The 21,250-nt window shown below is 42.2% G+C and overlaps 2 non-coding genes and 1 pseudogene across 2 annotated transcripts; 2 read left to right on the top strand and 1 right to left on the bottom strand.

The window, feature by feature from the left end:
* Window positions 1-1,928: 1,928 nt before the first annotated feature.
* LOC131252470 (U2 spliceosomal RNA) lies at window positions 1,929-2,124 on the top strand. The gene has a single exon (XR_009174489.1). It is a non-coding gene; the product is annotated as a U2 spliceosomal RNA (small nuclear RNA).
* Window positions 2,125-3,639: 1,515 nt separating this feature from the next.
* On the bottom strand, window positions 3,640-15,449 carry LOC131250583 (pentatricopeptide repeat-containing protein At3g03580-like; annotated as a pseudogene).
* Window positions 15,450-15,675: 226 nt separating this feature from the next.
* On the top strand, window positions 15,676-15,871 carry LOC131252482 (U2 spliceosomal RNA). Its single transcript, XR_009174501.1, has one exon. It is a non-coding gene; the product is annotated as a U2 spliceosomal RNA (small nuclear RNA).
* The last annotated feature ends 5,379 nt before the right edge of the window (window positions 15,872-21,250 follow it).

The raw sequence follows: 21,250 nt of genomic DNA, 5'->3' as shown, positions 1-21,250 counted from the left end.
CAACAGATTGTCACCCCACTAACTATCTCACCTAGAAAGTACGGCTAAGGCAACAAACAAATTGTCATTTAACCACGATGGTCCCACCTATGAAGCCTGGCCATGCGGCAAACAAACAAATTGTCATTAGCCTTTTTTAATTTTTCATTATACTGATTGTAAGCGTTCATTTGATATCAATAAAATACTTTCAACGTGTTATCATTTCTCTTTTGTCAATATTGTCATATCATTGAATTGCACAATGCATCACGTGCTTAATTAAAAGTCTTTTCACTATAAAGGCAAGAAATTTATCAAAATGACGAACCCTTTCCTCACTTTTCTATAATTGATGGTAAGATAGACGGCCCAATCCAAACGGGACTTGATCTTCTAGTCTATTCGGTCCTTGGGTCATAAGGCATTCAGTTCGATTCGAATCACATTCAGCTTTAACACGTTAGGCACATACACACCATACAAACAACCCCAATTTGAGCCAAACACTTCCTTGTGCAGGTCATTCATTGGATGGCCAGGATCATTAGATCAAAGCATGAGTCCTGGGCACTTGAAGGCCCACTGCCTTCCATAGATGGAGGGTCCAGATTCTAGACAGATGAATGAAACTGCTTTTGTGGCTGACCTGAGCCGAATGACTTGATAATAGATGGCGCTCATCACACTATGTGCTCTGGCTGGCCCATATTGAATATGAACCGTTGGCCATTACTTTTTAACACTCTTTCTTCTGTGTTTTATCCTTTTTGCATGCTGGGCTGATCTGGTGAATCAACTAGGCTAATTTTTTAGCCATGGCACGTCGTGTGGGCCCTATCTGCTCAATGGCTTAGATCTTGCACACACATACACATTGGTACGTGAGAGGAGAGTAGGAATTAGGGCCGAAAGTTGGGCGGGTTGAACCCGACCGACTTGTGACCAACCCGACATTGGGTTGGGCTTGGGCAGGATGTATCAAGTCCGATCTCGGGCTTGGGCTATACAAACACCAACCCAATAAAACTTGGGTCAGGCTCGGGTTGAGGTCTTGGGTTGCCCGACCCAACCCGAACCCGAACCCGAACCCGATCAATATATAAGTTATAAATTATAATTGAGAGTGGATCGTATGTGTTGAAGATAGGAAATTTCGGTGCTGACAGTTCTCATTGGTCCACATCATTTCCGATGACTCAAGCTAACAAGAAATGCAGGCTTTCGCTCTCCCAAATAGATTGTGTGCTACACAACACAACTTTTAAATGAGTAGTTGTCCTATATTTTAGCTTGTTTGTCTAAAATAAATGAAGTTCTTTATGATAAATAACTACATATATAATTAATAAAATTATAGATATAAAAAATAAGACTTTCATTGAAATATAATAAACCAATGCAATCATTAAAATATTAGCATGTATCAACCCGACCAACCCGGCCGAACCCGCTTGAGTTGGGCTTGGGTTGAGAATTCTCAACCCGAGGTTAGGTTGGGTTGGGTTGGGTTGGGTTGGGTTGGGTTGGGTCACGGTTGAGGTACAAGAACCTTGGGTTGGGCTAGGGTTGAGCACCAACCCGACCCAAACCGCCCTGACTTTCAGCCCTAGTAGGAATCAGCAGGCTACCTGGAGTAACGGGGCTTGATACATAGAGAGAATCTAGGCCGTTTATCAGGCAAGCCCTCTGCATCTATGCTCTCACCCAAAACCCACGCCATCCATTTGCCAGGTGGGCAAAATGAACTTGTCAAAAGAAATGAACGGTAGAGGAGTTGACCTGCGGACAAATTTCAAACGGCTTGATTCTCACACGCTTATACCAGCACGTGCCATGTTTGCCGCAGAATCAAAAGAGGGGAGAGGTTAGTCCCATACTGACCGAAGAGGAAAGAGAACACGGGAGCAATGGTTGTATAAAAGGGATGGAAGGTGAATAAGAAAACCATACCTTTCTCGGCCTTTTGGCTAAGATCAAGTGTAGTATCTGTTCTTATCAGTTTAATATCTGATACGTGGGCCATCGGCTCACATGATATTAAATTAATTTCTTTTGGGGGAGGGCCCACCACAGTAGCTTGCTATTGGGGCTCTCAAGTGTCGCCCTTGTGTTGCACTATTGCATGGGCCTGGCGCACCCCTCCCAAAGCTAAGTATAAATGTTTTCACCCCATCATATAATCTTGCATTGGGCCCACTGGATGATCTTGATTGCTCAATCATCCAACAGGTTAGATGAAAAATCATTCAACAGTGTTTTTATAGTCTGATCAGAAGTTAAATTGCTGGTTTCTATACTAAATGGTATAGTGTGTGGGCAGCTGTCACTTGATCATTTCCGTTGTAAATGGCTGGTTTATTTATTCTTTTCATTTTAGGGATTTTTAAAGCAAATTTCTTTGAGAATTTTGTCATGAATTAAAATACTAAAAAGCCTTTGTGTAGTATTTTTTTTCTTTAAAAATGCATGGTATGTGTGACATACAACCATACCTCAAAACGTGGAAAAGTTTATCACGACCAAAGTGTTAGAATTGCAGGGCAGTAGACTTATAAGGGCTTAAAAAGCGCACCTTCTCAATCCCAAGTGTGTTAGGCGGATCTCAGTAAGGCCGCAGAAAGCTTAATACACTCAATACTGTAGAAAGTACAAGGACAAATCACAACTTTTTCCTAAACCCTAGGGAGACACTTGAGTTTTTAGCTAGACGAATTTTCAACAATGGCACTCTGAATGGAATAGACCAAACTGCATCTATGCTTGACTAAGATGGTCGGTTTTCTCACTTTGGCGTTTAGTTGCTAGTGATCTCCGTTGAAGATAAGAATATGTAGACACTCCACCCCAAGATGGGAGAGACTACTTCGCAAGAATTCAGATAAATTTAGAATCGGCCGTTGATCGACTCGAAAAAGTATTGCAAACCTAAACAAATTGTATGAAGAGGATCCCCGTGACCCCCCGAGCCAACCAACGGTTTGGATTGGCCAAAAAGCTCTCTCACCTACCACCCTACCCCACCTAGGCCTACCAAATGGTACTTGGGGTGATAAGCAAACTAAAACACCTCAAAATTTGTATAAAAAGGGTCGGTGGGAATCCGATTCTCGCAGGTAACCAAAGTTTATTAATCAAGCACAAAGAGCTCTTATCATCTAACAAGATCTCGAAAGACCTGAAATCACGACACATGGCGAGCAACATAAATCCAATTCCCATTGATTTTGCCTATATAAGCAGACCCCCTCCCCTGAGGGAGGTCCAAAAAGAGAGGGAGGTGGAGAGGTGTTTTCGGTGCTTAGGAAATGTTTAGGAGTAGGGTTCAAGTAGGGATACCTGATTATCTCTTTGGTAAAAGAGTATTTGGTTTCTCATTCTCCTTCTCACATATTAATCAAGCTTGCGGTCTAGTCTATATATTTTTTTACCTGCATCATATTACTGCTTCTTTTTTTTTTTTTTTTACCTTGATCGTGTTAGTTCTACGTTGAGAAAGCGTATTTACAAGTTGACCTTGGATTGTAATCTTCTTAGAATTTAATTTAATTCTCAAAATTCCTGTAAAGTAGAGACCACATGTTATGCGGTGGAAAGGGGTGCCTACTCCCTTCCTTTTCCATCACCTAAGCCCCTAACTTAGAATATTTTAATCGTAGACTAACCGTAGGAGTCACTTGAGTTGGAGATTTTTACAATTCCATCACCACATTTTGCATGCATATCAATAAGAGCATTAGCCACAAGTAGATTGGAAGCCAATCCCGACTTGATTACATTACCATGAAGTTCCTTCCCCGCACTAAAATCTCCTAACTGGGTACAAATTGAAAAGAGTGCCACCATAGTAACGGAATCAGGTCTTATGTCCATCTTTTGCATGATCTTAAAAAGCTCCCTCCCGTCATGGTGGCATCCTTTTTGAACATAACCATTGATCAACGAATTCCATGAGACAGAGTCTACACAATCCATTTGATCAAAAACTGTTTGCGACTGTCATAAGCCTCCACACTTAGAATACATTGTTATGAGAATGTTATTGGCTGCAGTATTGCATTCATATCCATTTCTCTTCATGTATCCATGAACCGATTTCCCACATTCCAAGTCCCTCATCTGACCACAAGCACAGAGAATTGCCGTTATCGTTAAAAGATCAGGTTTGAATCTAATCACCATCTCTTGGAATAGCTTTATAGCCTCTTCAAATACACCAATTTGAGAGTACCCACCAATCAAAGTATTCCAAGAAACAGTGTCTTTGCCTATCATCATATCAAATAATCTTCTAGCATCTGTTAAATTCTCAAATTTACAGTACATCGCAATGAGACCATTGCTCACTAGTCTATCCTTCTCTATCCCGATCTTATTTACAAGGCCGTGAATTACCCAGCCCTCTTCAATAGCTACTAGGCTTCCGCAGGCAGGTAAAACACTAGCTACCGTAAAACAATCCGGAATTATGCCTGCAATTTTCAATTGATAATAAACCTCCAAAGCTTGCTCTGGTTCTCCATTTGCACTGTACCCAGAAATCATAGAATTCCAAGACACCACATCCCTCTGAGGCATTTTATCAAACACATCGCGTGCCTCCTTCAAATAACCCAATCTAGCATACATATCAATCAAGGAATTACCAATATATAAGTCAGACCCAATACCCATTTCCAAAACATGATCATGAACAGTCCTACCCATCTCAAAATCAAGTAAGCCCGCACAAGCATTGATTACCGAAGGGAAAGTGAAACTGTCGGGGCACAATTTCAACCGCCGCATAGCAAAGTATAAATCCAATGCTTCGGAGAAAATGCCCATCTGGGTATTCGCTCTCATGATCGAATTCCATAGATAAACGTTGTCTAGGTGGGAAACACGATCGAAAACCAATCGGGAGGTGGTCAGTTTGTGCGATTCAGCATATTTGCTTATGAGTTTGCCAGAGAAGAAGACAGATTGGGAGAGCCCGGAAGTAATGATTATGGAGTGGATTTGATCGAGGTGGGAAGGACTTTTAGCATTGGAGAGAGATTTTGTGATTGAATGGAGGAGGATTTCTGGGCTTTGATCAGTGAAGATGGAAAATCCGACGGCTTGGATGAAATATGAGAGGATCTTGTTTTGGAAGTGTTTGATACATGTCTTGGAGCTGGGGCGAAACGGATCCAGGTTTTGGGAACGGGAGTTTCTGATTTTCGCGGGGAATATTTGAATTCGGAGGATTTTGATCCGTTTTGTAACGTTGCCTCAACGGTAGGCTTGGCATGGCGAATTGGGATCTGGGAATTTGTGATTTTTTGGGACACGTGGGCAAGGCAATCATCGATCTGGGTCGTCCGTCTAGGCCAGACACTATGCTGCGTGGATGAACTGGATGGGCGGTTGTGATCATTCAGTCAAAGTGATTCGTGGAGGTTATGGACTGATGGGCAGTTAGAGCTGGGCATCAAGTCAAGTCGGACTGAGTTAGGGCTGACCCGACTCGATCCGGTTTTGAAATAGGTCTACTCGAGCTCGACTCAGTACCGAGTCAAGCATGCCTGAACCGATCCGAATTCAGGTCTGGCCCGGACTAATCCAGACCGAGTCTGGCCCGATAAGAAGTATCAAGTTGGTTCGAGTTGGCACCAATTCGGAGAGAGAGAGAGAGAGAGAGAGAGAGAGAGAGAGAGGAGGGTGGTGATGGTGGTGGGAGGTTGTCGGGCTTAGAAGAGGAGGAGGATGAGGGAGGAAGAGGGAATTTGGGATAGGGTCGGGGTGGGGTCAAGTGTGGTGTATAGGGTTATAGAGACTTAAAAAATTAGGGTTTTTTTTAATTATTATTATTATATATATTCAAATTCGAGTCGAGTTAGTTTCGAATTGAGTTTCAGGTCAAGTTGGGTTGAGTTACTGGGTAACTCGAACTCGACTCGGTTTGAGTTCAGATTGGGCGAAGCCTACTCGGTTCGGACCGATTCACCCAGTTCGGATCGAGTCAGGTCCGAACGAGTTGGATGAGTCGAGTTATGCGAGTCAAGTCACCCCGTGCGCAACTCTATGGGTAGTTGAAGGTGCGGTGCATTGGATCCGATAGACGGTCTAGATCTTCGATTGAAAATTTTGTTAGATCTGACCTCATCCCTACCTATCCAAACCATTCATCAGCTGGGCCACATTAAATAGGAACAGTTTGGGTCATTTCCTTCTAACATTCCCTTTCCTTGGCTTCCACAAGTGTGTCCCATCAAGATGGTGGCCTAGCCTAATTATTAACGTCATGTTTATGATAACATGTATAATTATACGACATGCTTGATTGATAACCTACTCACCTATGATAATATGATTGGTTGATAACATGTCTATAGTTGTTTTGGATGTCTTTACGGGAGCGCCCTGATAAGACATGTTTTACTCCCGGCATGCAGTAGACTCACGAGCTATGGTTTGCTCATACATATAGCTTACACTTTTGAGGATGCATTCAAGAGTTGTTGGAGTTTGCTATTATTTCCTTCATTACTGTTGAGCTGGTACACCATATCATGTGTGACATGTCGAATATGTTCGTCTCTTCAATATGTGTTGATACCATATACAAAATGTGTAACCACCTAAACAGATTAATCGTTCAAAAAAAAATTCATACTGAAAAATTCCTCTTATAAGATCCCGGGATTGGAATCTGGCATATAGGTGTCGGGAGCAGATAATGGGATACTACGGAGGCTGTCAGCACCGGATTTAGCAATCAAAAATTTTATAAACCCAGTTTCCGAGTTTGGGGCATGACAACAAGAAAGAAATGTAATCGGCCACATATGTTATCAGCCAATTAATTGAGAAAAGATCATGAAGATTAATTCCGTATACAATTTTTTTGCCAACAACTTTACATACTTATAAATAAAGCAAACTGTAATACCCCAGTACTTTTCAATACTTTGGTATTACCATGAAAGTCTAAATCAGTTTACACGTGTGTGGAACACATGTAACTTTCCTTACACATCAACATCCAGTGATCCTCAAATCATTAATCTCAACCGTCTAGTACAACATTCATAACAAGCCATCCATCCGATTGATTTTCAAAATAGTCCATCATAGCTTCAGAGACGTCTATTTTAGGATCTCAATCGCTTCAATAGACCAATTAAACCGTTCCTTATTGATAGCAAGCCCGAGATCTTAAGATCCACTGTCCATCAAGTATGTGGCATCTCATTCAACGACCCAACACTAAATCATGTGAATCCGATTATTAGATGGTAATGCTGACTATTCAGAGGCATCTAAACTACCTTAGGACCCTTAAGACCGTTGTAAGTGATCCCCATCTATAGATCAAGTGATCTATCCATCATTATTCAAGATGGACCATCACATTGTTAGAGAAATCGTGGATCCATTGCTGCCCATAAGATCCACAATGCTTCCGTCGATCGATCTAACAATCGATTCCCATAACTCAACCATCGAGTTATCAAATTACCCCAAGTAATAGCTATGCCTGAGATTTGGACACATGGCTCAACAAGGCGTGATTCAAACCATTGATGACTCTAATCAAAGGCAGGTCCCATGTAAAATGCTACTACTAATAAAAATAAATAAATAAACATCTATGTAAACACATATAATAAAACAAATAATGTTATTATAGACTTTAATAGCACTAAGGGTATTATTAACACATGAAACAGATGGTCCCGAATGCATAGATGATCCCTAGGGGTCTTTTGACCGTTGATGTTCAAATTGAGATAAACCTAACCATTAGATCTATGAAGATTAACAAATTAGACAAGATTTAGTCAATGAGGGCCCACCTGAGTGTTAGACCAGCCTTATTCTTGGGCTCATGGCCTTACATGGGCTAATTGATCGAATGGTCGGTGAGGATTTCATCAAACAATCGTGTGGACCCCACTTTTAGTACTGTGAGTGCACCAGGGGATGTGCACTGACTGTGCACTGTACGTAAAATCGGGTCAAACCGAGCTTGACCCGATGATTTCCAAAAAAGGAAATATTCCTTCTTCCTTTTTTCCGCCAACGTCCATTTCAAACGGACGACGCTTTTGCTCGATCAATGGCCCACCATATGGCCTCTTTAGCATGATCTGAACCGTCCATCACAGAGTCCATGAAGGTTTGATCAAAACCCAAGTGTTTCGCATGTTGGAAAGCCCGTGCATACACACGACGTCGATCGCAAGAAGGCTGGTGTGCAATGGGATTGTGCTTCCATCCCTGTCAAAACCAAGCCACCGTCACTAATGCGGGCCACCTTGAGCTGATCCAAACTGTTCATCTGGTAGAGCATCCTCGTCTGACCAAATCCACGTCGTCTGTACACACTCATGCACGCATGTATGTACTCAAACTCGAGCCAAACAGAGCTGCATGTGGTTATCTTTCCATGAGCGGAAAGTCTGAACTTCTATTGCCACGCTGGCAATCCACGTGCATCCCTACTCCTCCATCTCAACCGTAGGATGCGGATCAATTTGAGCCCTTCAACGTAGGGTTTTGGCCATACAAGGATAGCTGGATATTCCTTCTATTAGAGGATATCAGTTGCCCTAGAACTCACCCAGACTGTCCATCGCTCATCCAATGGCTCTAAGATAAGCTAGGGTATGCTTAAGACAATTAAGGATCGAGCAACAGGAGCTCACCCTCCATTCTTGCAGCCACTTGAGAAAATCGAGCCTTTTGTTCCCAAGCTCGAGCCCACCGGCCCAATATCCTCCAAGCTTTAGTTTCTCCATTCCATAAGCTCCCTACCGCCAATCCAGAGCCTCCACTAGAATCAGATCTAAAGAAAACCCCTTCGTTTACAATCTTCCATGATCGCTCGTGGCTTTCTTCCTCGATGAAGCAAGCCGCACCGCATCGAGTTTGGACCAAGTTCGGTCTGAGCTAGATGAGTGAGGTCCGACTTCAGATCTCAGTGAAAGTTTGAGAAGAAGAACAAGAAAGAAAAGGAAAAGAAGGAGAAACATAAAGAGAGGGTGTTGGGTGGCCTCCCTACTACCGGGTCGGGACGCTGTCGAGCTAGGATTGACTCAACTCGATGACGAGTTCAGCCGAGCTTGAACCAGGTTGGGCCTGTCATCCATTTTCGGACATTTCTAGTTGGAAGAAAATGGAGAAAGGAAGAGGAAGAAAAAGAGAGTGAGGGAGATCGTGCCACACTAAGTCAGGGCTGCTGTTCGACCTTATGTCGCACCGATTCGACGTCATTCGAGTTGGATCGAGCCTGGCTCGACCCAGGTTATCCCAAGGAAGAGAGGGAGAAGAAAAAATAGAAAGAAGTAGTGAAGGAGAGAGAGAGAGAGAGAGAGAGAGAGAGAGAGAGAGAGTTGGGGTGCTGGTCCGTTCACCAAGTTGGGCTGCGAGTCGGGTCTTAATCATGTTGACTTGCCGCACCAGCTCAACTCGTTTTCAAGATATTGATGGTGGTCCAGGTTGCTGGATGTGTTTACAAAAAAAAAGGAAAAAAAAAAGGAAAAAAGGAAGGAGAAGAAGTAGAGAGAGAGAGAGAGAGAGAGAGAGAGAGATCACCGAGTCGACTCGGTTGAACTCCATGAGTCCAGCTATGCGAGTCGGGTCAAGACTTGCTGGATGCTGCTCTTAAAAGGAAGAAGAAAGGAAAAGGAGAAGGATAGGAGGAAGAAGGATAAGAGAGAAAGTAAGAAAGGAAAAGAAAGAAAAAAAAAAAGAAGAAGAAGAAGAAAAAGAAGGAGAAAGTGAGATTTAGAGGGTGATTGTTGAGACAACTCGTCAAACGAACCGGGTCACAGATTGGGACTGATTTGGTCCAACGGTCCAACAAATGGTCATGGAGATCCAAAGCCACCTGGGTGACTCACTGAGTTGGTTTGAGTTGGGAGCAAAATCAAGTTTGTGGGTCGATTCGAGTCGGCGTAGTGAGTCAATGTTTTCTTTCCATACTAGACTTGCCTCTTTGTATTAATATCATTGTTGTCACTCTTGTTATTAGGATTGCTAATATTAGATATTATTAGCCATTAGCGGATAATTTATGCTAAAACTTGTTATTATAAATGAAATTGCAATTATTAAATAGTATTATTTTATTTATCGCTCTTAAATATTATCATTAATAGTATATCATAATATTTATTATCATAACGATTATTAGGGTCATTTTAGCTAATAATAATAACAATATATCGCTAGTATTAATGGCGATTTTATAATTATCAATATTATTAGTGTTGTGATTAATCGTACATCAATTGGCATTCAAATATTAGAATATAAGTCTAGAACTAAACTATAGAATGAAACCATAATTCTACATCAACTCCTAAAAGTAAAAAATTTGAACCCTAAGCTATGATCTTAACCCTAAATGGTGTGTAAAACTTGAATCTAATTGTACGATTTCGTCATTCGTGGTAGGATTCGATTACAAGGACGCACACACTTCCTAGCAATGTTAGTTGACGATTTGATTCGTAAGGTAATGATTTCTTCCCCTTGAGCTTTTCATTTTTCTATTAGCTTAAGTGATAGTTTTTATCTTAATTTCTGTTAATAATTGATATCTTTAACTTATAATTGCGTATGCTAGTTGTTGGAAATATATGCTAGATTACATGCTCAATATTTATCCAGCATATTTTCTCATGCTTGTGGATTACTTGTGAATTTCTTATGCAACTTAAACTCGTACATCAATTAGTGGAAAATCTCACTTATAAATGTACACCCATACTTGGGATGTAATTTGATTGATTGTGTTTATAATGGGCCCTCGATCTAGCATGGTTACTTGAATGATGTGAATAATGAAGTGGGCCTACCATTCATGGGTTATTGTGTTTGCGTGGCTTTTGAGGATGGTCTTTTCATCGCATCTATTTGATATTTGCCTTATGTGGCTTTGATTTGATATTTTTCCAATATAATTTCGATTTGTTATTTGCCCTATGTGACTTCGATGATTTATTTCCACATAACCATACGATGGTAAGTTTCATATGTTGAACTATGATTAGCCACTAGTCAATGAATTTTCATTAAACATCCTAAGGTGGTAGTCTCATAGGACACTGTCCGAGCTGTCGGCCTACGCTAGGTGATGAATCCCCCGTAGTGACCTTTGAGTTTTATTAAACTGGCTGGTTGTAAATGGAATAATAACGGATGGGCTAATCATGCATCCATAACATACAGGTGATGACGGGTGGCTAATTCTGGATGTTGTAACACGTGCCTAATAGAATTTAGTTGGGGTATCGTTTTGCTAGCTCCCAGACCATCGACTATCGACCCACTTTTGGTGAGCTTGGGACTATGCATGTACGATGTACTTTCGCTGGTGACCGGCTACATGCATGAGTTTTGCCCAAAAGCCAATTGAATGAGCATCTTCAGTTGATGTGCACTCATGCATCTGTGCATTTAATAAGACTGTATTGTATATTGTTTTGAATTCTTTTTGTTTATAACTATGCTTACCTAATGCAATGGTGTGTAATCATGAGGGGAATTCATACTGAGCTGGCCACTCATTCATTAAATATATAATTGTATAGGTAGTATAGGTGGCTTAAATGATATACATATTTAGGCTTGATGAGGAGCAGGGTACAAGTGCCAAGGATGCATGGTTGTATTTGCCAAGAGAGGCTGTGCGATCTTACGGCTCAAATTTATATGTATTTTATTATTTCTCATATGTAAATTATGTGATTCTTGTATTTGTTAATATGGAGACATTGGTTTGTATAAGTTATTATAGGCAAACACACATATATTATGAATATAAATGCAATTTTTACTTTATGTTTGATTTGTCCATCTTTTACTAGACTGCTACTCTGAAAGAAAAAGAAAAGAAAAAAAATATATGTACCTGAATTTGACTATCTTTAAAAGTTAACACTCGGGTTTTTGGAGAACAAGTCATATATTCGAGTTCCGAAAACATGGAGCGTTACACAAACAGCGAAGAACTCCAGACCCACGACTGTCCAACATGATTCTCTTATAGTGCAACGCTGCCTATCCTTTGTCACTCATGGATGCCTATCCCAGTTTAGTTTAGCTTTAACTTAGTCTTAGACTAACTTCATTGCCAGCTAGCACAATACTGTAGAAAAGCATGGATTGATTATGTTATTTATCTTTCCACCTTATGTTTGTGATCACACCGTTAAACTGTTAGGAAGATCTCTAACTTTTCACCAAAATGCTAATGGAGCTTTTTTACCTACGTGCTTAGAAATTCTATCGACTATCTTGCCTACAAAGTTCAACTCTACAACGAACAGATGATCGTCTAAACCACGGTCATCTTGTCAACGAAGCTCAGTCGAGCAACGAACAAATAATTGAATCACAACAATCTCACCTACGAAGTGAAGCCTCAAGCAACGAACAAGTACCCGATTACCACGAATACTTTACTTACAAAGTTGGTGCTGGGAGAAAGATTCTTTCTCGACCACACACACAACAATATCAAAATGAAAAAAAAATAAAGAAAGAAAAAATATGCAAACCACAACACTGAGATTTACGTTGTTCTCTTTCGGTATGTTTATGGATACATGCCAATACACTATACTTAAAGACAAAAAAACAAAGAAGCAACTCTCAATACAATAATAACTCTCTCTCTCTCTCTCTCTCTTAATATAATATATTACCCTAAATGAACTAGGGTTTATATAAAACTTCATGTGAAATTATGACATTGCCCTCTGGACAGGAGCACACCCCTGGACCCCAAGCAAGAGGTGATGCCCCTAAGCGAGCCAGTGCAAAGCTTAACCCGTGAAAGTGGTGGCTGGATGAACTGTACACCTTTGATAGAGGTGGGCATCGAGTCGAGTCGGAACGAGTTAGGTCCAACTCGACTCGATCCAGTTTTGCCAACTCCCTAACCCAAACTCGATCCAACTCGGGATTGAGTCCAGCAGGCTTGACTCGCTCCGAATAGAATCTTGGCTGGGTTGACCCGAACTGAGTTCGACTCAGTCAGAGAAACTGAGTCGGATCGAGTTGGGTATGATTCAGATCAGGCCACCAGCGAGGTCGAGCCAGGCGGTCCACCAGCGTGGTCGAGCTAGGGCGGGTCACCATGCCCTAAAACGATCTCTCTAAATGGATGGATGGTGTTGATACAACACATACATCATAATGGGGCCCAAAGAACATGATGACGTCACTTGAGTAGCTAATCCGCATTTGTCTAGAGCCAGGGTGGGCCACAACCGAGGTCCCGAGCCAAGGTGGGCCACCAGCGGCTTGCACCCAAGATCCCGAGCCCAAAAAACACAAAAAAAAAAAACTTAAAAAATAAACATACTTGATAAATGAATAAAGATGACCGGTAAAGATTGAGTGTTGGGCTATTAGCTGGCCTGAATTCTGATCGGGTTCACTGCGGCGCCGACGCGGGTAAGGTTAGGGTAGTTGAAATGGTAAAAGTAAAAACAAATAAAAAGTTTAATTTATACTACCTGATTCCGGTCCGAGTCGGGTTTCGGATCGGGTTACCATGTAACCTGAACTTGACTCAGTCGGGATTCGGATCAAGGTAGGTCTACTTGATATGAACTTGACCCTGACATTCAGTTTGAGTCAAGTCAGATTTGACCGAGTCGGATGAGTCGGATCCACCAGATCAAGTCGTGTGGGCCCAGCCCTAACCTTTGATGATCAGCCTCCATAGATCCTAACAATTGGTTCCAAGTGACAAATAGTTCCAAGCAACGAACAGATTGTCACCCCACTAACTATTTCACCTAGAAAGTAGGGCTAGGGCAACAAACAAATTGTCATTTAACCACGATGGTCCCACCTATGAAGCCTGGCCATGCGACAAACAAACAAATTGTCATTAGCCATTTTTAATTTTTCATTATACTGATTGTAAGCGTTCATTTGATACCAATAAAATACTTTCAATCGTATTATCATATCTCTTTTGTCAATATTGTCGTATCATTGAATTGCACAATGCATCACGTGCTTAATTAAAAGTCTTTTCACTATAAAGGCAAGAAATTTATCAAAATGACGAACCCTTTCCTCACTTTTCTATAATTGATGGTAAGATAGACGGCCCAATCCAAATGGGACTTGATCTTCTAGTCTATTCGGTCCTTGGGTCATAAGGCATTCAGTTCGATTCAAATCACATTCAACTTTAACACGTTAGGCACATACACACCATACAAACAACCCCAATTTGAGCCAAACACTTCCTTGTGCAGGTCATTCATTGGATGGCCAGGATCATTAGATCAAAGCATGAGTCCTGGGCACTTGAAGGCCCACTGCCTTCCATAGATGGAGGGTCCAGATTCTAGACAGATGAATGAAACTGCTTTTGTGGCTGACCTGAGCCGAATGACTTGATAATAGATGGCGCTCATCACACTATGTGCTCTGGCTGGCCCATATTGAATATGAACGGTTGGCCATTACTTTTTAACACTCTTTCTTCTGTGTTTTATTCTTTTTGCATGCTGGGCTGATCTGGTGAATCAACTAGGCTAATTTTTTAGCCATGGCACGTTGTGTGGGCCCTGTCTGCTCAATGGCTTAGATCTTGCACACGCATACACATTGGCACGTGAGAGGAGAGTAGGAATTAGGATCAAAAGTTGGGCGGGTTGAATCCGACCGGACAGTGACCAACCCGACATTGGGTTGGGCTTGGGCAGGATGTATCAAGTCCGATCTCGGGCTTGGGCTATACAAACACCAACCCAATAAAACTTGGGTCGGGCTCGGGTTGAGGTCTTGGGTTGCCCGACCCAACCTAAACCCGATCAATATATAAGTTATAAATTATAATTGAGTGTGGATCGTATGTGTTGAAGACAGGAAATTTCGGTGTTGTTGGGTCTCATTGGTCCACATCATTTCCGATGACTCAAGCTAACAAGAAATGCAGGCTTTCTCTCTCCCAAATAGATTGTGTGCTACACAACACAACTTTTAAATGAGTAGTTGTCCTATATTTTACCTTGTTTGTCTAGAATAAATGAAGTTCTTTACAATAAATAACTGCATATATAATTAATAAAATTATAGATATAAAAAATAAGAGATGTATTGAAATATAATAAACCAATGCAATCATTAAAATATTAGCATGTATCAACCCGACCAACCCGGCCGAACCCGCTTGAGTTGGGCTTGGGTTGAGAATTCTCAGCCCGAGGTTAGGTTAGATTAGGTTGGGTTGGGTTGGGTTGGGTTGAGGTATAAAAACCTTGGGTTGGGTTGGGTCACGGTTGAGGTACAAGAACCTTGGGTTGGGCTAGGGTTGAGCACCAACCCGACCCAAACCGCCCTGACTTTCAGCCCTAGTAGGAATCAGCAGGCTACCTGGAGTAACGGGGCTTGATACATGGAGAGAATCTAGGCCGTTTATCAGGCAAGCCCTCTGCATCTATGCTCTGACCCAAAACCCACGCCATCCATTTGCCAGGTGGGCAACATGATCTTGTCAAAAGAAATGAACGGTAGAGGAGTTGACCTGCGGACAAATTTCAAACGACTTGATTCTCACACGCTTATACCAGCACGTGCCATGTTTGCCGCAGAATCAAAAGAGGGGAGAGGTTAGTCCCATACTGACTGAAGAAGGAAGAGAAGGTGGTAGCTATCGTGGTATAAAAGGGATGGAAGGTGAATGAGAAAAGCATACCTTTCTCGGCCTTTTGGCTAAGATCAAGTGTAGTATCTGTTCTTATCAGTTTAATATCTGATACGTGGGCCATCGGCTCACATGATATTAAATTAATTTCTTGTGGGGGAGGGCTCACCACAGTAGCTTGCTATTGGGGCTCTCAAGTGTCGCCCTTGTGTTGCACTATTGCATGGGCCTGGCGCACCCCTCCCAAAGCTAAGTATAAATGTTTTCAACCCATCATATAATCTTGCATTGGGCCCACTGGATGATCTTGATTGCTCAATCATCCAACAGGTTAGATGAAAAATCATTGTTTTTATAGTCTTATCATTATTTTAGTCTAGTGTGTGGGCAGCTGTCACTTGATCATTTCCGTTGGAAATGGCTGGTTTATTTATTCTTTTCATTTTAGGGATTGCAAATTTCTTTGAGAATTTTGTCATGAATTAAAATACTAAAAAGCCTTTGTGTAGTATTTTTTTTTCTTTAAAAATGCATGGTATGTGTGACATACAGCCATACATCAGAACGTGGAAAAGTTTATCACGACCAAAGTGTTAGAATTGCAGGGCAGTAGACTTATAAGGGCTTAAAAAGCGCATCTTCTCAATCCCAAGTGTGTTAGGTGGATCTCAGTAAGGCTGCAGAAAGCATAGGGGCATTAATACACCCAAAATGAAACTCGTAAACATACGCAATGCATGTCGTCAATCATGATATGAAAAGATTGTGATTCAGCTACCCGTAATACCGTAGAAAGTTCAAGGACGAATCACAACTTTTTCCTTAACCTCAGGGAGACACTTGAGTTTTTAGCACAACTTTTTCCTTAACCCCAGGGAGACACATGAGTTTTTAGCTAGACGAATTTTCAACGATGGCACTCTGATTGGAATAGACCAAACTGCATCTATGCTTGACTAAGGTGGTGGGGTTTCTACTCACTTTGGCGCTTAGTTGCTAGCAATCTCCGTTAAAGATAAGAATCTGTAGACACTCCACCCAAGATGGGAGAGACTACTTCGCAAGAATTCAGATAAATTTAGAATCGGCCGTTGATTGACTCGAAAAAGTATTGCAAACCTAAACAAATTGTACGAAGAGGATCCCTATGACCTCCCGAGCCAACCAACTGTTTGGATTGGCCAAAAAGCTCTCTCACCTACCACCCTAGCCCACCTAAACGGATCCAGGTTTTGGGAACGGTAGTTTCTGATTTTGGCCGGAAATATTTGAATTCAGAGGATTCTGATACGTTTTGTATCGTTGCCACAACGGTCGGCTTGGCATGGAGTATTGGGATATGGGAACTTGTGACATTTTGGGACACGTGGGCAAGACAATAATCAATCTGGGTCGTCCGTCTAGGCCAGACACTATCCTGCGTGGATGAACTGGATGGACGGTTGTGATCATTCAGTCAAAGTGATTCATGGAGGTCATGGACTGATGGACACTTAAAGGTGTGGTGCATTGCATCAGATGGACGGTCTAGATCGTCGATTGGAAATTTTGTTGGATCTGACCTCAGCCCTACCTATCCAAACTATTCATCAGCTGGGCCACATTGAATAGGAACAGTTTTGGCCATTTCCTTCTAACATATCCTTTCCTTGGCTTCCACGTGTGTGTCCAATCTGATGGTGGCCTACCCTAATTTTGGGTCATAGGCTTATTGCATTTAATCTCCACTGTGTGGTCAGGGCTCCAATGGACTACCGTGATGTATGGGTTTTATCCACACCGTCCATCCATTTTTCTGTATCATTTTAGTACGCCAGCCCAAAAATCAGGCACTTCAAAGGCTCAAGTGGACCACATCACATGAAGCAGCAGTGATAGTGACACCTACCATTGAAACCTTTTTAAGGCCCGCTGTGATGGTTAATTGCCATCCAACCTGTTCATAAATGTTTAAACCCCACTTGAGCCTTGGATCTGTCTCAGTTTGGCTAGTACCCTAAAATTATATGCCAAAACGGATGGACGGTGGGGATAAAATTCATTCATTAAGGTGGCCCCTCAGAGCCCCTATCCGTCCTGGCTAGGGACGGGCCTGGTAGTACCCAATCGACGTCCCTTGCTGAGTGCTTCGGATCTTGCACACGTACACATTGGCACGTGTGAGGGAGAGTAGGATTCAGATAGCTAGCTACGGTCGTGAGTAGCCTCAGGGGTGCCCTGTGAGATTGGAGGGACGAGGCTGCCAAAGGGAGGACGCGGATTGCGTCCAGCCCCCCGCCCGGCTCTGGCCCGAACTAACGGGCAGTTCTGTCAGTGGGCCTATTGGTGCACAAAAAAATGTTACCTCCGGACCCTCTAGCCTTGTTGCCATTGAAATATAAATATAGTAGAAATGAAATTATGTAAGAAAGGAAAAGAAGAAGAAAAAGATAATGAAGAAAATGAAGAAGAGAGATTAGTAGTTGTGCGTACAGCGTAACAGATAGTTGTAACACAGAGAATATGAGAAGTCATGTTGGGCGCCGCGCGACAAAGTGTTGAGCAAGGTGGGTCCCATGGCACAGGATTCAAGGCGTAGAGACCTATAAATACCCCGCTACCTCTTCATTTGAGACAAGCAAGAGATCAGAGCCCTTGAAGGAAGACCTCTGAGTATCCTTGTTAGGTATTTAGAAAAGAGGAAGGAAGAAAGATGAAAGAGAAGATGGTTTGAAGCCTGTTGCATTGGACCGCACAATACAAGTTTGTTGTGTTGGCAGATGCCTTAAATCTATCTGTTTTTTGGGCCGCTCAACCGGTCGAGTGGGCCGCTCGACTACTCGAGGCCTGCTCGACTCAAAGTCTAGCGACCTATGTTTTTTGGTATTCGTGCCGCTCGACCAGTCGAGAGGATGGCTCAACTGGACTAGGGGGTCCTTCAACCAGTCGAGGCCTCAGCTCGACTAGTCGAGGGTTATGCAGCCGGTGCGTGGACTGCGTAAATTTGAGGCAGTTTCCGGACTTTTCCAAAGGAGGTGCGTAAGTGGAGTTTCCTAAACTATAAATAGGGGTCCCTAGGGCTATTCTAATGTATTCTAAAGCTTTCTAAAAGTTTTCCAAGGCTTCCTAAAAAGGTTTTAAAGTTATCAAAGGGTGTAGCAAGGGTGAGATTCAAGATTGTTCGAAGTCCTCTCTCTTGTCATTTCTATTTTATAATGGATTTCTATCGTTTTGTGACATGATTTTTTTCCAAAAGAGTTTTCCACGTTTAATCTTTGTGTTCTCTTGTGATTGCTTATTACTCTTGGATTGCTATCCTAGATTGTGTAAATCCGTAGTACAAATCCCCAACAAGTGGTATCAGAGCAATCGTTGGGGTACAGATCTGAATCTGATGGATTAGTAATAATGGCAAGCACCAGGTATGATATTGAGAAGTACTCAAGGAAAAATAATTTTGAGTTATGGAAAATCGAGATGATGAGTTCCTTAATTAAGCAAGGCGAAGATGGTGCTCTTGAGGAGCGAAAGTCTACTATGATTGATGATGAATGGAATACTCTTAATAAGAAGGCTTTATCATCATTCTGTTTATCTCACGGATGAGGTTCTCTACAATGTTATGAGGGAGAAAACTGCGGCTAAGTTATGGGCGATCCTTTGAAAATCGTCTGCACTTAAAGCGGCAGTGGTATAACTTCAAGATGGCAGAGGGTGGAGATCTGAAGGCTCACATCAGCAACCTTAATAAATTGGTTTACAAATTATTGGATATGGAGGAAGTGATGAAAGATGAAGAACAAGCATGTATGTTACTGAATTATCTTCTAGCGTCTTATGAGTCATTCAAGGACACAATGTGCTTCACGAATAAAACCCTGAGTGTCGACACTGTTATCTCAACTCTTCAAGAGAAGGCCATGAGAAAGCTTAACGTCGACTGATGCACTGTTTACAGGAGATAGGAATTCTAAACAAGGTACATGTTTTTCAAGTTCTAGGTCCAAATCCAAGGGCAAAGGCAAAGAAAAGGTAAAGTGTTGGAACTATGGGAAGAAAGTACATGTGAAGAAGGATTGTGAAAATCATAAATCGAAGAGAGAAGATTTTGAGGCTTCATACAGGGAGGCCAATGCTGCCACGTCAGATGAATTGAATGGATGCAATGGTAATGTTTGGTCTGTGTCTACGATCAGACGACCATACGATGATCGTAAGGGCAAGTGGATGCTAGACACAGGAGCATCTTTTCACATGACTCCTCATCGGAGTTGGTTCATTAGCTACAGGGAGTGCGATGGTGGACAGGTATTTATGGGCAATGACATTGCTTGTAATGTTGTGGCTATTGGTACGGTGCGTATTAAGATGTTTGATGGGGTGGAGCTTACCCTGACTGATGTGAGGCACATTCCTGACATGAAGAAGAATTTGATTTCTCTTGGTGTACTTGAGGCAATGAGTTGCAAGTTCATAGGTATTGATGGTGCTCTTAAGGTATTTGAGGGGGCATGGGTAATCATGAATGCACAACAACTAGGTAACATGTACAGGTTGATCGAGAAGACTTTAAAAGGTGGAGCTGTAATAGATGTAGCGGATTCCACCTCTGTACGTGTGTGGCATGTTAGGCATGATCACATGAGCAGGCAGGGCAGGAAGGCTGAGACGCATGAACAGAAATACAGATCAGGTGGAGCAGCCACTTGTGAGAAAAATCACACAACATAATCGCAGATATCGGCGAGGTACATGGACGACTCCAATATCGTAGGGGATCCGTCTACTATTCAGATGGCTCTAGGTGAGCTTGATGCTAAGAAGTGGAAGGTGACTATGGGCGATGTGATGGACTCGTTATACCAGATCGACACATGGGAGCTAGTAGAGCTTCTAGTGGGCCGGGAAGCGATTGGATGCAGGTGGATCTTCATGAGGATACAACATAAATATAGAGTGAAGTTGGTGGCGAAGGGTTATGCTCAGAGAAAAGCGATCGGCTTCTCAGAGATATTCGCACCAACGGTATAGTAGGTATTTATTAGATCCGTGATTAGCACTGGTTGGCCAATTTGATCTTGAGCTGGAAGGATGGATGTGGATTCTGCACTTTTGCAAAGGAAATTAGATGAGCAGATCTACACAAAGCAACCAGAGCGGTTCGAAGTTTAAAGGGGCTGAGAAAAGACTTTGCAGGAGGTCATAGTAGACCTGTCGCCTAGAAAAGTAGTTTGATTCCTTCATGGTGAGTCAGGAATTGATGACATGTAGATCGCCAATTATAACATGTCTAAAATCAATGTACTAAAGACTCGGTTAAGTGGGACATTCAGGATGAAGGATCGGGGGGCTGCAAAGATGGTTCTCGGCATTGAGACTGAAAGAGGAGTAGGCTTTGGTTGTCGCAGGCAGAATACCTTGGGTAAGTATTGATCAAGGATGTGATGAACCAGGTAAAGCTAGAGAGCGTTCCCTACGTATCTCTCCTCAAGTTTTCCTCAGGACATGTCCCAAAATAGATGAGGAAAGTAGGATATCTCATAAGCCTTATTCAAATGCGGTTGACAGTGTATGTCATGGTCTGAATTAGACCAGTTATTCCACAAGCTATCAGTGTTGTGAGCAAGTACCCCGGCAAGTAAT

This window comes from Magnolia sinica, chromosome 7 (assembly GCF_029962835.1).
Source record: "Magnolia sinica isolate HGM2019 chromosome 7, MsV1, whole genome shotgun sequence".
NCBI classification, from domain to species: Eukaryota; Viridiplantae; Streptophyta; class Magnoliopsida; order Magnoliales; family Magnoliaceae; genus Magnolia; species Magnolia sinica.
The sequence above is the reverse complement of the archived record's forward strand: the minus strand, read 5'-3'. Positions and strand labels throughout refer to the sequence as shown.